The sequence below is a fragment of the Nicotiana tabacum genome, chromosome 1, assembly GCF_000715075.1.
Source record: "Nicotiana tabacum cultivar K326 chromosome 1, ASM71507v2, whole genome shotgun sequence".
Lineage (NCBI taxonomy): Eukaryota > Viridiplantae > Streptophyta > Magnoliopsida > Solanales > Solanaceae > Nicotiana > Nicotiana tabacum.
In genome coordinates this window covers 164,325,153-164,337,624 of record NC_134080.1, presented here as the reverse complement: position 1 = coordinate 164,337,624, position 12,472 = coordinate 164,325,153, and positions in this window count along the sequence as shown.

Sequence of the window (12,472 nt, the reverse complement as noted above, 5' to 3'; positions counted from 1 at the left end):
TGTCTTTGCGAGCCAAGCTTGAGCATAATGCCACTAGAGTTGACAATCTAAGTGCAGAGTGGACGGAGAAGGTGGTTGAGCTAGAAAGGAAGATGGTCGAGTTGGAGAGGGCCGAAGGACCCCGAGTGGAGGCTTTGGCGAGGGTAGTGATGCTGGAAGACACAATTCGCATCCTCAGGTCTGAACGGGAAACTGAGAGGGCGAAGAACACACTAAGGGAGGCAAGGCTCTAGGAGCAGATCGGTGAGCTCGAGCGGGATGCCTCAAACTTGGGAGACCAAGTTGTGGCTTTCGAGGTCGAGAAGGTGCAGATGTTGGTTTCCCCCCCCCCCCCCTCAAAAATCTACCTCTACTGCTGTCCCCCGCCATTTGTACGAGATATGGGTCCATGCTGAGGCCCAACGAGATATATACAAGGGTTTATAGGCAATGAGGAGCATTTCTGAGGCCATTTTTGAAGATGCTCGAGTTAAGGCACGCGAGGCTCGTCTTGCATGCGGTTATGACCCTGCGACGTCGGAGGCTGGTGGAGATGCTGAGGTCGAGGATGAGCTTGCTTCCAATGATGATGATATTGGAGGGAGCAATGATGGAGACGAAGCGGCCAGACCGAGCGTGAAAGGAGGTAGTGGCATGGATAGTGATGATGCTGAGTGAAACCTTTGTGCATTTATTTTTTCCTTTTGTACTTAGTTTAGTTTTTTTGTACTTGTTGGTTGGGTGGGGCCCTCATTTTTGGCCCTTTGTAAGATACTTATCTTTTTTTGAATGAAATAGTCGACTCGTCTTCATTTGTATGTTTTTGGCTTTCCCTTCTCTTTTCCTTTTCGAAAATTTCTTGGATTTTCTCGCCATGAGTCCCTAACTTCTGGTAGTTGATTTGAGTGGGATCGAATTCGACCTGCTAATTTGAACTTGACTTTGTTAACCCGAGCGGGGTCGAATTTTGTCTTGCCAGTTTGAGCGAGGTCACTTTTTGACTTGTTAATTCGAGCGAGGTCGAATTTTTGTCTCGCCAACTTGGGCGGGCTCAGTTTTGGCTTGTAGACTCAAGCAAGGTCGAATTTTGTGTCACGACTCTAACCGGGACCCGGTCTGATGGTGCCTCTTGTGAAGACAAGGCCAGTCGATACTTCCCATTTTCCAATTATTAACAGTTAAGCATTTAAGAAACGGTCTAAACATGGTAAAATAAATCCGAAATAACAAATGATAATATAAATACGCGGAAGAACAACCCAACATAGCCCGATACAGGAGTGTCACTAGTCATGAGCATCTATAAGTTATAATACAAGTCTGCTAAGTCTATAAGCTAGTACAAATGTCTAAAAAGAGATATAAATGATAAATGAGGAGAAACACGGGACTGCGGACGTCAAGCAGCTACCTCGTGGACTCCGATATGTACCAGGTGCTTTCAACTCGCACTATCAGGATCCGCAACGCTTGAATCTGTGCACAGGAGTGCAGGGAGTAAAGTGAGTACTCCAACTCAATGAGTAACAAATGTAGATAAAGACTGAAAGCAAGAAATCACGTAAGGCATAAATCATTCTATAAAGAAGCAGTAAAACCATTTAGAATCAGTAAATCAGTGAAAGGTAGGTAAAATCCTTTAACTCAAATGTAATTTCATGAAAAGCCTTTTTCAATAATTAAGCAAGTAATTGGCAGACAAATATGAAAAATAAACACATAAAGGCTCGCCCCTCGGGCACAGTATCAACAAATCTGCCCCTCGGGCAATATCTCAGAACAGTACCGGCCCTCGAACTCAATCTCACATATGGTACCTGCGCTCACTAGGGGTGTACAGACTCCTGGAGGGGCCCCTTACGGCCCAAGCGCAAAATCAAGCCACCTCGTGGCATCATCACTAGGCCCTCGACCTCATATCAATCAAGCCACCTCGTAGCGTACATATCTCAGGCCCTCGGCCTCATAATCAGTATCAAATGTTTTCTCACAATATAGGCCCTTGGCCTTACTCAGTCAAAATCCTCACAAGCCACTCGGACAGTAGTAAAACATATTTTTCAGCCCAAAAATATCATTTAAAAGATCATGTAAGTGTTTAAAACAGAGTAAACATGGCTGAATACGAAAACAGTGAAATATAACATGACTGAGTTCAAGTATAAAGTTAAAACAGTGAGGAAATACCAGTAAAAATCCCCGAAGGGTTCAAATAGTTGGCACAAGGCCCAAATATGGCATTTAGCGCAAATAATGATGATAACAAATAGATTTCAGTCCAATACGTGGTAAAATCATCAGTCGGGACGGACCAAGTCACAATCCCCAATAATGCACGACCTCACGCTCGTCATCAAGCGTGTGAACTCAGCTCAATATAGCACTACGATGTGCAATCTGGGGTTTCAAACCCTCAGAACATCATTTACAATCATTACTCACCTCGAACCGGTCAAATCTCCAGCTCGTGATGCCTATGCCCCTCGAATCGGCCTCCGCTCACGTCGAATCTATCCAAAATCAGAATGAGAACGTCAAAGTAGGCTAAGGGAATGAAGCCCAAACAAAAATAATCAATTTACAACCTAAATCCCGAAATTACCAAAACCCGATCCCCGGGCCCATGTCTCGGAATTCAATAATTTTCACTTCAATGGATTCCTTATCTCCCTACGAGTTCAAACATATCAAAAACATCAAAATCTATCCACAAATGACCCTTCAAATCCCAAATTTTAGGTCTCCAATTACAAGCCCTAGTTCTTCGATTTTGGCTTAATTTCCATGATTATTTAGGTGGAATTCACATTAGAATCGAGTTTTAAGTTCAAGAATCTTACCTCCAAGTTAGGGGTGTGCATTCGATTTATCGATTCAATTTTGACCCTTATCGATAATTACTTATCGATTATCGATTTGTGCATATACTTATCAATATCGTTTCAATAAGGTTTTAATTTTTTCGATTTCGATTTATCGATTTTTGGGGCTTATCGATTCGGTTATCGATTACACCAATAAGCCAAAGGCTGGTTCCCAAGACAATTGTCCCTTTGAGGCGTTTTTGAGTTTTCTTTAACTGTAAGCTAATCAAAAGCATACTCATTGAACTCGTGATGTCTGCAGACTCTGAATTCAATGGCAAAGCAAGTAGATCTCCAGACTACAAATGCCAGAAAGTTTTATCAAAGAATAAAACAGCAAAAGAAAACGAAGTTCCAACAAGCACAACTACATGATTACCAAAAGAAAATTAACAACAAGAACATGTGTCATTAAAGAAGTAGAAAACTATGTTGCAATTAGATCAATATCTCCTGCAATCTTGAAGTCACGGTCAGCTATAAATTACTGTGATCATGAACTATTTGCAAAATAAGTCCCATGGAAAATAATTCCATGAAATGTCTTTAGTTGAGCGCAAGTAACACATTTCTTTTGTGCTTCTTATTTGTCTTTTTCTCATCAGAATCACCAGTTGATGGGCAGCAAATCAAGTTCAACTTCACGAGCCTAACTTCAACGTCCATGTTATAGCTATAATGGGCAGCAAATCAAGAATCAACCCTCAAGTTATTAAAGATAAAAATATTAAGAACCTTGTAATACATCACATTCTTTTACAAGTATATTGTTTAAAATGGAGAACTTACATAGCAGCTAACAAACTCTAGCAAACATCGTCGGTGGAAGTTTCTTTGCCAAGATTAGTAAAATCTAATAAGAATATATATTAACAAGTCAAGCAATTAATATATTATTTAACTATCTTAAGCAATACAATAAAATTAATTAAAGTATACATACCTTCCTCGAGTGTCTCGAGAAAATCTAAATCTTCCTTAACATTTACAGGAAGCGATCCACTCTGAAGCCAATCTTGAAGGCACACTAGAGTTTCAACCAATTTAAGAGTTAATGAACTCCTAAATTGGTCAAGAATACGCCCTCCGGTACTAAATGTACTTTCATATGGCATACTTGAAATAGGAATAGCAAGCACATCTCGAGCCATCTTAGTAAGAATAGGAAATCTAGGTGAGTTCACCTTCCACCAAGCCAAGATATCAATGTCCGGTTTTTCATTTTCAGGATCTTCTGCAAGATACTTTTCCAATTCTATTTTAGAATCTACACCTCCACTTACAACTTTATGTTTCCTTATTTCATCTAAAAGTTCACCTAAACCAGGAGTTGAAGTTTCCATTGTGCTGAATGAAGAGCTTGGCAAAGAGGTAGAAACTTTACCACCAGTATCTTTTGAAACCGATTTAGAGACATACTCATTAAACAATGAACTCATATAAGTATGAACCTCTTTTTCAATAATTGTCCCTTCATCTCCAAACATCTTCTTAAGTACAAAACTAACAGTAGTAAACTTGTAGCGAGGATCCAAAACACAAGCAATGAAAATCATTTTGTTAATTTTTGTTGGTTCACCCTAATACTTCTCAAATTTTTTCCACATACATGATGCCATCTCACTCAAAAGTACATCTTCAGTTGTTATTAAGCGATTTAAGCAAATAGCAACTTGACCAATTTCAAGAAAATGGGAATTCGATGTTACATAAAGTGATCCGGACACCTTCAAAGTGAGATTATAAAATATTTCAAGAAATTGTGCAATTCTCTTTACATCATCCCAATCAGTTCTTGTAAGCAAACCTATAGGCTTTCCAACTGAAATAGCATCAAACATAAGATAATGTGACAAGCCGGTATCAGGATCAGAATATTCTTTAATTGCACGCTCATATTCAATAGCCCTGCTCAACATCAAGTAGGTGGAATTCCACCTTGTAGGAACATCTAAGCATAAAGACTTCTTGACAATATTTTCACTTTCACAACATTCCTGAAACTTCCTCAACCTAGCAGGAGATTGTCTAATGTATCTGACTGCACATCTAACATGAGCAATAGAAATACCTGACTCTTTTAAACCATCTTTCATAATAAGATTTACAATATGAGCCATGCATCTCATGTGAAGGTGTTGACCATTCATGGAATTGGTTCCCCAATCATCTAATTTGTCAGACAACTTCTCCACGGTCACATCATTTGAACTAGCATTGTCAACTGTGAAAGTGAAAATCTTTTGCAAACCCCACTCACGCAAATAATCAATAATACACCTTGCCATATCTTCACCTTTATGACTAGTAATTGGAGAAAAGTTAATAATTCTTTTATGCATAATCCATTCACTATCAATCCAATGGCCTGTGATGCATATATAATTAATTTTTTGAATAGAAGTCCATGTATCAGTGGTAAGACTTACTCTTTGACTTGTTCCTTTAAGAAACTTCATTAATTTATTTTTTTCCACATTAAAAAGAGCAAAACAATCCCGTGTAACAGTAGTATGGGAAGGAATATGAAAACAAGGTTGTGCCACTTTCATAATGTTTCTAAAGCCTTCCTTCACAACAAAACTAAATGGAAGTTCATCAACAATCATCATACGACACAAAGTCATCCTACACTCTTCTTGATCAAATTTCCATGGAACAAGATCACCTTTATTACCCCTGGTACTGTTTGATATGGTAATAGTTTTTGACCTTTTTCAACTTTATAAGGATTCCTTGGACATTTACTGATATGACTATTCCTTTGTGTCGTACTTTTGCCTTTTATCTCAAAATATTCTTGTCCACAGAATCTACATGCATATTTATTATTTCTTTAGCATCAACTTTTTCTTCAAAAAACTCCCATGCCCGAGATCGTTTTTTCCTTTGTTTTGTAACTGTCAAGTGAGTAGTTGCAGCAGTAGACTCAGAACCTCTACTTTCATCAATCACTTGATCAATTTTATCATTTTCAGCCATATGAAGTGAATGAAGAATGTAACTTACAGTCTTAAATGATTTGAATGAAGCAAAGGTGCAAAGCAAGACGAAGTCAGCACTCCTCGCTCTTGGCCTAAATTATGGCCGGAAAGAAATCAATTTAAATAAGTTCCTTATCAAATTACTAGGAAATAATAGCTTCAGTTCATTTACACATACGAAATTCATATATCTGCATAGATCTACTGAAAAATCATATTGGAGGAAATGTATAATTCTTTGTAAGTCATGAATGTATTATGCGTGAAACTCCATATTGTACCCTAGTGACAGTGGCTTTCCCGGACACATTTCAATCATGCACAGAACAGATCACTGGGTAGGTTTAAGTGTCAAAATTGCAGTTGATTCCAAGTTGGTCACTAACATACGAAATTCATATTTATTAAAAAATAAGTTGGTAAACGGCATTCACAATGCAAAGATTTACACAGAAAGATTTTCCGACAGAAAGATAACAAAACAAATAACAAAAGATAATAACGAAATAGATAACGAAAGATAACGAAACAGATTAGACTCTTTACTACCAATAATAACGAAATAGAAAGTTTTATATAGAAAGCATTCCTTCAAATAAAAGAGAAAAGAAAAAGTTGAAGAAAGAAATTAGGAGTACCGGAAACAGCGATAATCAACGGCGACTAACTTTCTGACAGCACAGATCTCGGTTTGACAGTGGCGAGTGGCAATAGAACAGAGCTAGGTTTGTACTTTGAAAGAAAACGTTGAAGACTGAAGACTGAAGAGAAGCGGCACTGAAAAAGGGAGGAAATAATAGGGTTAGCCAGTTAGGGACTTAAGTGAAGGAAAAGGGTAGTATTATAGAATAAGGGTATATTTGTCTTTTTAGTATATCTTATCGGTTTATCGATAAACCGATAACCGAAGAGGACAAAATCAAAATCGAATCGATAACTCGATAAGGAAAATTTTGAAATCGAAATCGATAAATCAATAAACCGATATCGATAAACCGATAACAAATAATCGATTCGATTTATTGATAAACCGATTCGAATGCACACCCCTACTCTAAGTGATTCCCCTTGAATCCCTCTTCAATCCCCTTCAAAAAGCTCCAAAAATGACCAACAATGGAGGAAATAAACCCAAAATCGCGGACAAGACGAGTACTTAAACATTATGTCCAGGCCTAAATTTCCTTCTTCGCGAACGCGGTCAAAGCCTCGCGTTCGCGAAGCACAAAAATTCCGTTGACCAAAATTCTTCTTCGCGAACGCGACCCCACCATCACGAACGCGATGCCTCAGCTTCACCAACCTACGCGAACGCGACCAAGCCTCTCGCGAACGCGATGCTTACTAATACGGCCCTTCGCGAATGCGGAACTCCCCTTCGTGAACGTGAAGGCCAAACCTGATGCCTCCCTTCCTGACCCTTCGCGAATGCGGAGGCCCACTCGCGAACGCGAAGACCAAAATATCTGCAACAGTTGAAACCATTTTCTACAATTTTTCTTAACTTAAAATGATCCGTTCAGCCCTCCGAAACTCACCCGAGGCCCCCGGGATCTCAACCAAAGGCACAAACATATCTCAATACCTTATCCAAACTTGTTCCAATCTTCAAAACACCTCAAAAACATCAAATCAACAAAAATACATTGGAAGCCTAACTTTCTAAAATCTTCTGAATTTCGCTTTTGATCAAAAACCCAACCAAACCACGTCCGAATGACCTGAAATTTTGCACCCACATCCTAAATGATACAATAGAACTATTACAACTCTCAGAATTCCATTCCGACCATATCAAAATCTCACCTACCAACCAGAAATTGCCAAAATATCAACTTCGCCAATTCGAGCCTAAATCTACTACGAACCTCCAAAATTAATTCTGATCACGCTCCTAAGTCACAAATCACCTATCGAAGCTAACCGAACCATCGGAACTCACATCGAGCCCTCTAACACATAAGTCAACATCCAGTTGACTTTTCCAACTTAAACTTCCTTAAAAGAGACTAAGTGTCTCAAACCTTGCCAAAATCATTCCGGATTCGATCCGACCAATCCGATACCACATAACACGGATAACAAAGCATAAAGAAGCAGAAATGGGGAAAACGGAGCAGTAACTCATGAGACGACTGGCCAGGTCGTCACATCCTCCCCAACTTAAACAAATGTTCGTCCGCGAACGAATCAAGAAACATACCTGAAGCCTCAAACAGGTGAGGATATCTGCTCCGCATCTCCCGTTCGGTCTCCCAGGTAGCCTCCTCCACGGGCCGACCTCTCCACTGCACTTTCACTGAAACTATATCCTTTGACCTCAACTTTCGAACCTGACTACCCAAAATAGCTACTGGATCCACATCATAGGTCAAATCATCATCCCACTGAACCGTGCTAAAATCCAGAACATAAGACGGAACCCCAATATACTTCCGAAGCATAGAAACATGAAATACCAGATGCACACTCGACAAGCTGGGTGGCAAAGCGAGCTCATAAGCCACCTCCCCAATCCTCCGAAGCACCTCAAAAGGCCCAATAAACTGCGGACTCAATTTCCCTTTCTTCCCAAATCTCATAACACCCTTCATGGGCGAAACCTTTAATAGAACCTTCTCACCAATCATGTAGGACACATATCGAACCTTCCTGTCAGCATAACTCTTTTGCCTCGACTGCGCTGTACGAAGCCTCTCCTGAATCATCTTCACCTTCTCTAACGCATCCTACACCAAGTCTGTCCCTAATAGCCTAGCCTCACCGCGCTCAAACCAACCAACTGGATATCTACACCGCCTCCCATACAAAGCCTCATATGGAGCCATCTGAATACTCGACTAGTAGTTGTTGTTATAAGCAAACTCTGCAAGCGGTAGAAACTGATCCCATGACCCTCCGAAATCAATGACACAAGCACGCAACATGTCCTCCAATATCTGAATAGTGCGCTTGGACTGTCCGTCCGTCTGAAGGTGAAAAATTGTGCTCAACTCAACCTGAGTACCTAACTCTCGCTACACAGACCTCCAAAACTGCAAAGTAAACTAAGTGCCCCTATTTGAAATGATGGAAACTGATACACCATGCAAACGAACAATCTCCCGGATATAGATCTCTGCCAACCGCTCTGAAGAATAGGTAGTACACACAGGAATGAAGTGCGCGAACTTGGTCAGCCGATCCAGAATCACCCAAATAGCCACGAACTATCTCAAAGTCCGTGGAAGTCCAACAACAAAGTCCATAGTGATCCTCTCCCACTTCCACTTGGGAATATATATCCGCTGAAGCAAGCTACCCGGTCTTTGATGCTCATATTTCACCTGCTGACAATTGAAACACCGAGCTACAAATCCCACAATATCTTTCTTCATTCTTCTCCACCAATAGTGCTACCTCAAATCCTGATACATCTTCGCGGCACCTGGATGAATGGAATACCGTAAGCTATGGGCCTCTTCCAGAATCAACTCCTGAAGCCCATCCACATTGGGCACGCAAATCCGGCCATGCATCCTCAACACCCCATCATCACAAATGGTCACATCTCTAGTATCATCATGTTGAACTCTGTCCTTAAGGACAAGCAAATGCGGATCATCATACTGGCGCTCTCTGATGCGATCATATAAGGAAGACCGAGAAACCACACAAGCCAGTACTCGACTAGGCTTCGAAATATCTAACCTCACAAACCAATTGGCCAAAGCCTGAACATCAACTGCAAGAGGTCTCTCCCCAACTGGAATATAGGCCAAACTCCTCATACTCACCGCCTTTCGGCTCAAGGCATCGGCCACCACATTGGCCTTTCCCGGATGGTACAATATAGTGATATCATAATCCTTAAACAACTCCAACCATCTCCGTTGCCTCAAATTAAGGTTCTTTTGTTTGAACAAGTGTTAGAGGCTGCGATGATCAGTAAACACCTCACAAGATACACCATACAAGTAATGCCTCCAAATTTTCAACGCGTGAACTATGGCAGCCAACTCCAAATCATGAACGGGGTAGTTCTTCTCATGGGGCTTCAACTAACGAGAAGCATAAGCAATAACTCTACCATCCTGCATCAATACACAACTGATACCAACTCTCGAAGCATCACAATACACGGTATATGAACCTAAAGCTAATGGCAAAACTAACACTGGAGCTGTGGTCAAGGCTATCTTGAGCTTCTAAAAGCTCTCCTCACACTCATCCGACCATACAAATGAAACACCCTTCTGAGTCAACTTGGTCAAGGGCGATGCGATAGATGAGAATCCCTGAACAAAACGGCGATAATAACCCACCAAACCAAGAAAACTGCGAATCTCTGTGGTTGAGGACGGTCCAGACCAACTTTGAACCGCCTCTATCTTTTTCGGATCAACCTGAATACCTTCGCTGGACACCACGTTCCCCAAGAAAGCCACTGAACTGAGCCAAAACTCACACTTGGAGAATTTTTCATACAGCTTCTCCTCCCTCAATATCTGTAACACAGCTCTCAAATGCTCTGCGTGCCCCTCCTGACTGCGCGAATACACTAGAATATCATCAATGAAGACTATGACGAACGAGTCAAGATAAGGTCGAAACACAATGTTCATCAAATACATAGATGATGTTGGGGCATTGGTCAGCCCAAAAGGCATCACCAAGAACTCATAATGACCATATCGGGTCCTGAAAGTTGTCTTAAGAATATCCGAGTCCCTGATTTTTAACTAGTGATAACTTGAACGGAGATCAATCTTAGAGAACACTCTCGCTCCCTGAAGCTGGTCGAATAAATTATCAATGCGAGGCAAAGGATACTTGTTCTTAATTGTTACCTTGTTCAATTGCCTATGATCAATGCACATTCTCATAGTGCCATCCTTTTTTTCATAAATAGAAGCGGCGCACCCCAAGGTGACACACTAGGCCGAATGAACCCCTTATCAAGGAGTTCCTGAAGCTACTCCTTTAACTCCTTCAGCTCCGCTGATGCCATACGGTACGGCAGAATAGAAATGGGCTGAGTGCCCAGCACCAAGACAATACCAAAATCAATATCCCTGTCCGGTGGCATGCTCGGCAGGTCTGCATGAAACACATCAGGAAAATCCCTCATAACTGGAACAGAATCAATACTGGGAGTCTTTGCATCGACATCCCTCACAAAGGCTAGATACGAAAGAAAACCCTTCCCAACCATACACTGGGCTTTCAAGAATGAGATCACTCTACTGGAACATAATCAGTCATACCTCACCACTCGATCCGTGGCATACCCAACATAGCCAATGTGATTGTCTTAGCATGACAGTCCAGAATAGCACGACATGGAGATAGCCAATCTATGCCCAAAAGGACATCAAAATCCACCATACACAATAATAAAAGATCCACACAGGTCTTCAGACCCCCAATAGTCACCATACATGACCGGTACACACGGTCTACAACAATAGTATCGCCCACCCGGGTAGATACATAAACAGGTGAAGCGAGAAACTCACGGAGCGTATCCAAATAATGAACAAAGTATGATGACACATAAGAAAAGGTGGAACCGAGATCAAATAATACAGAGGCATCTCTGTGGCAGACTGAAACAATACCTGTAATTCAGCACCTGAAGCAATAGCATCGGGTCTGCCCGGAAGTGCATAGAAATGTGCCTGACCACCACCTGATCGACCTCCCCCTCTGAGGCGACCCCTAGCTGACTGGGCGGGTGGTGGTGAAGTAACTAGCGCTAGAGCCGATGACTGATTCACCCGCATGCCTCAAACTGGAACCAACATAGCACATAACTATGCAATCGTCTAATTTATAGTGGACTCCCCCACTTGGCTCTAAGACATAGACCAAAACATACACAATAACTCATAACGCATATACTTTATTGTTTCCGTAATACCATAGTGAGATTAAACTCAATCCTTCATAAGCTCGTGGAACATAGACAATCTAGTACTTTATATCTTCTGCAAATCTCACATTCACTCTCGTAGTAGTCAAGCCTACTCTCTTGAGCAACCCAAATTTGAATTGCACAACATATATTTCCCTGGTAACAGAGATCTTCCAATAAATGACATAAGGGATTACGCAAACTTCAGAACAATCCGCAGGAGATAACCCCACCTGCTTTGCCTCAAACTAACATTTCTGTATACCTTTCACTGTCATAAACATTACGCAGTCACTTAAACTTCCTGAGCCTGAACTCAGACCGCAACATGAAATTTACTCCACTCCCAACTAGAAAACAGGGAAAGATTCTTAACACACCCATAACTCGGGGCTATACCTCAAATCAAGATGAAAATTGAGCACCTAATAGTCCTTCTATCCTCCAGCAGACCCTTCTCATCGCTTCCAAATCACATGAATACATCTCGAAGTCACATAACGCTCATCACGTAATTATCTAGTCATTACCTCCCTTAATAGGGACACAACAGGACATATGGATCCAGAAACACGCGCTCACAAAATCAACAGCTCAGGGCTCAAGATATAGGCAAAAATCCGGCCTCGAGTCCTCCAGACTGGCCCAGCATCAATGCAAAGAGATCACATTTCGCCCCTCAATTAGGGAATCACAAGCCATCGATAAATATCCGATACCGAGCGCTCATGTGCGCATACAAACGCATG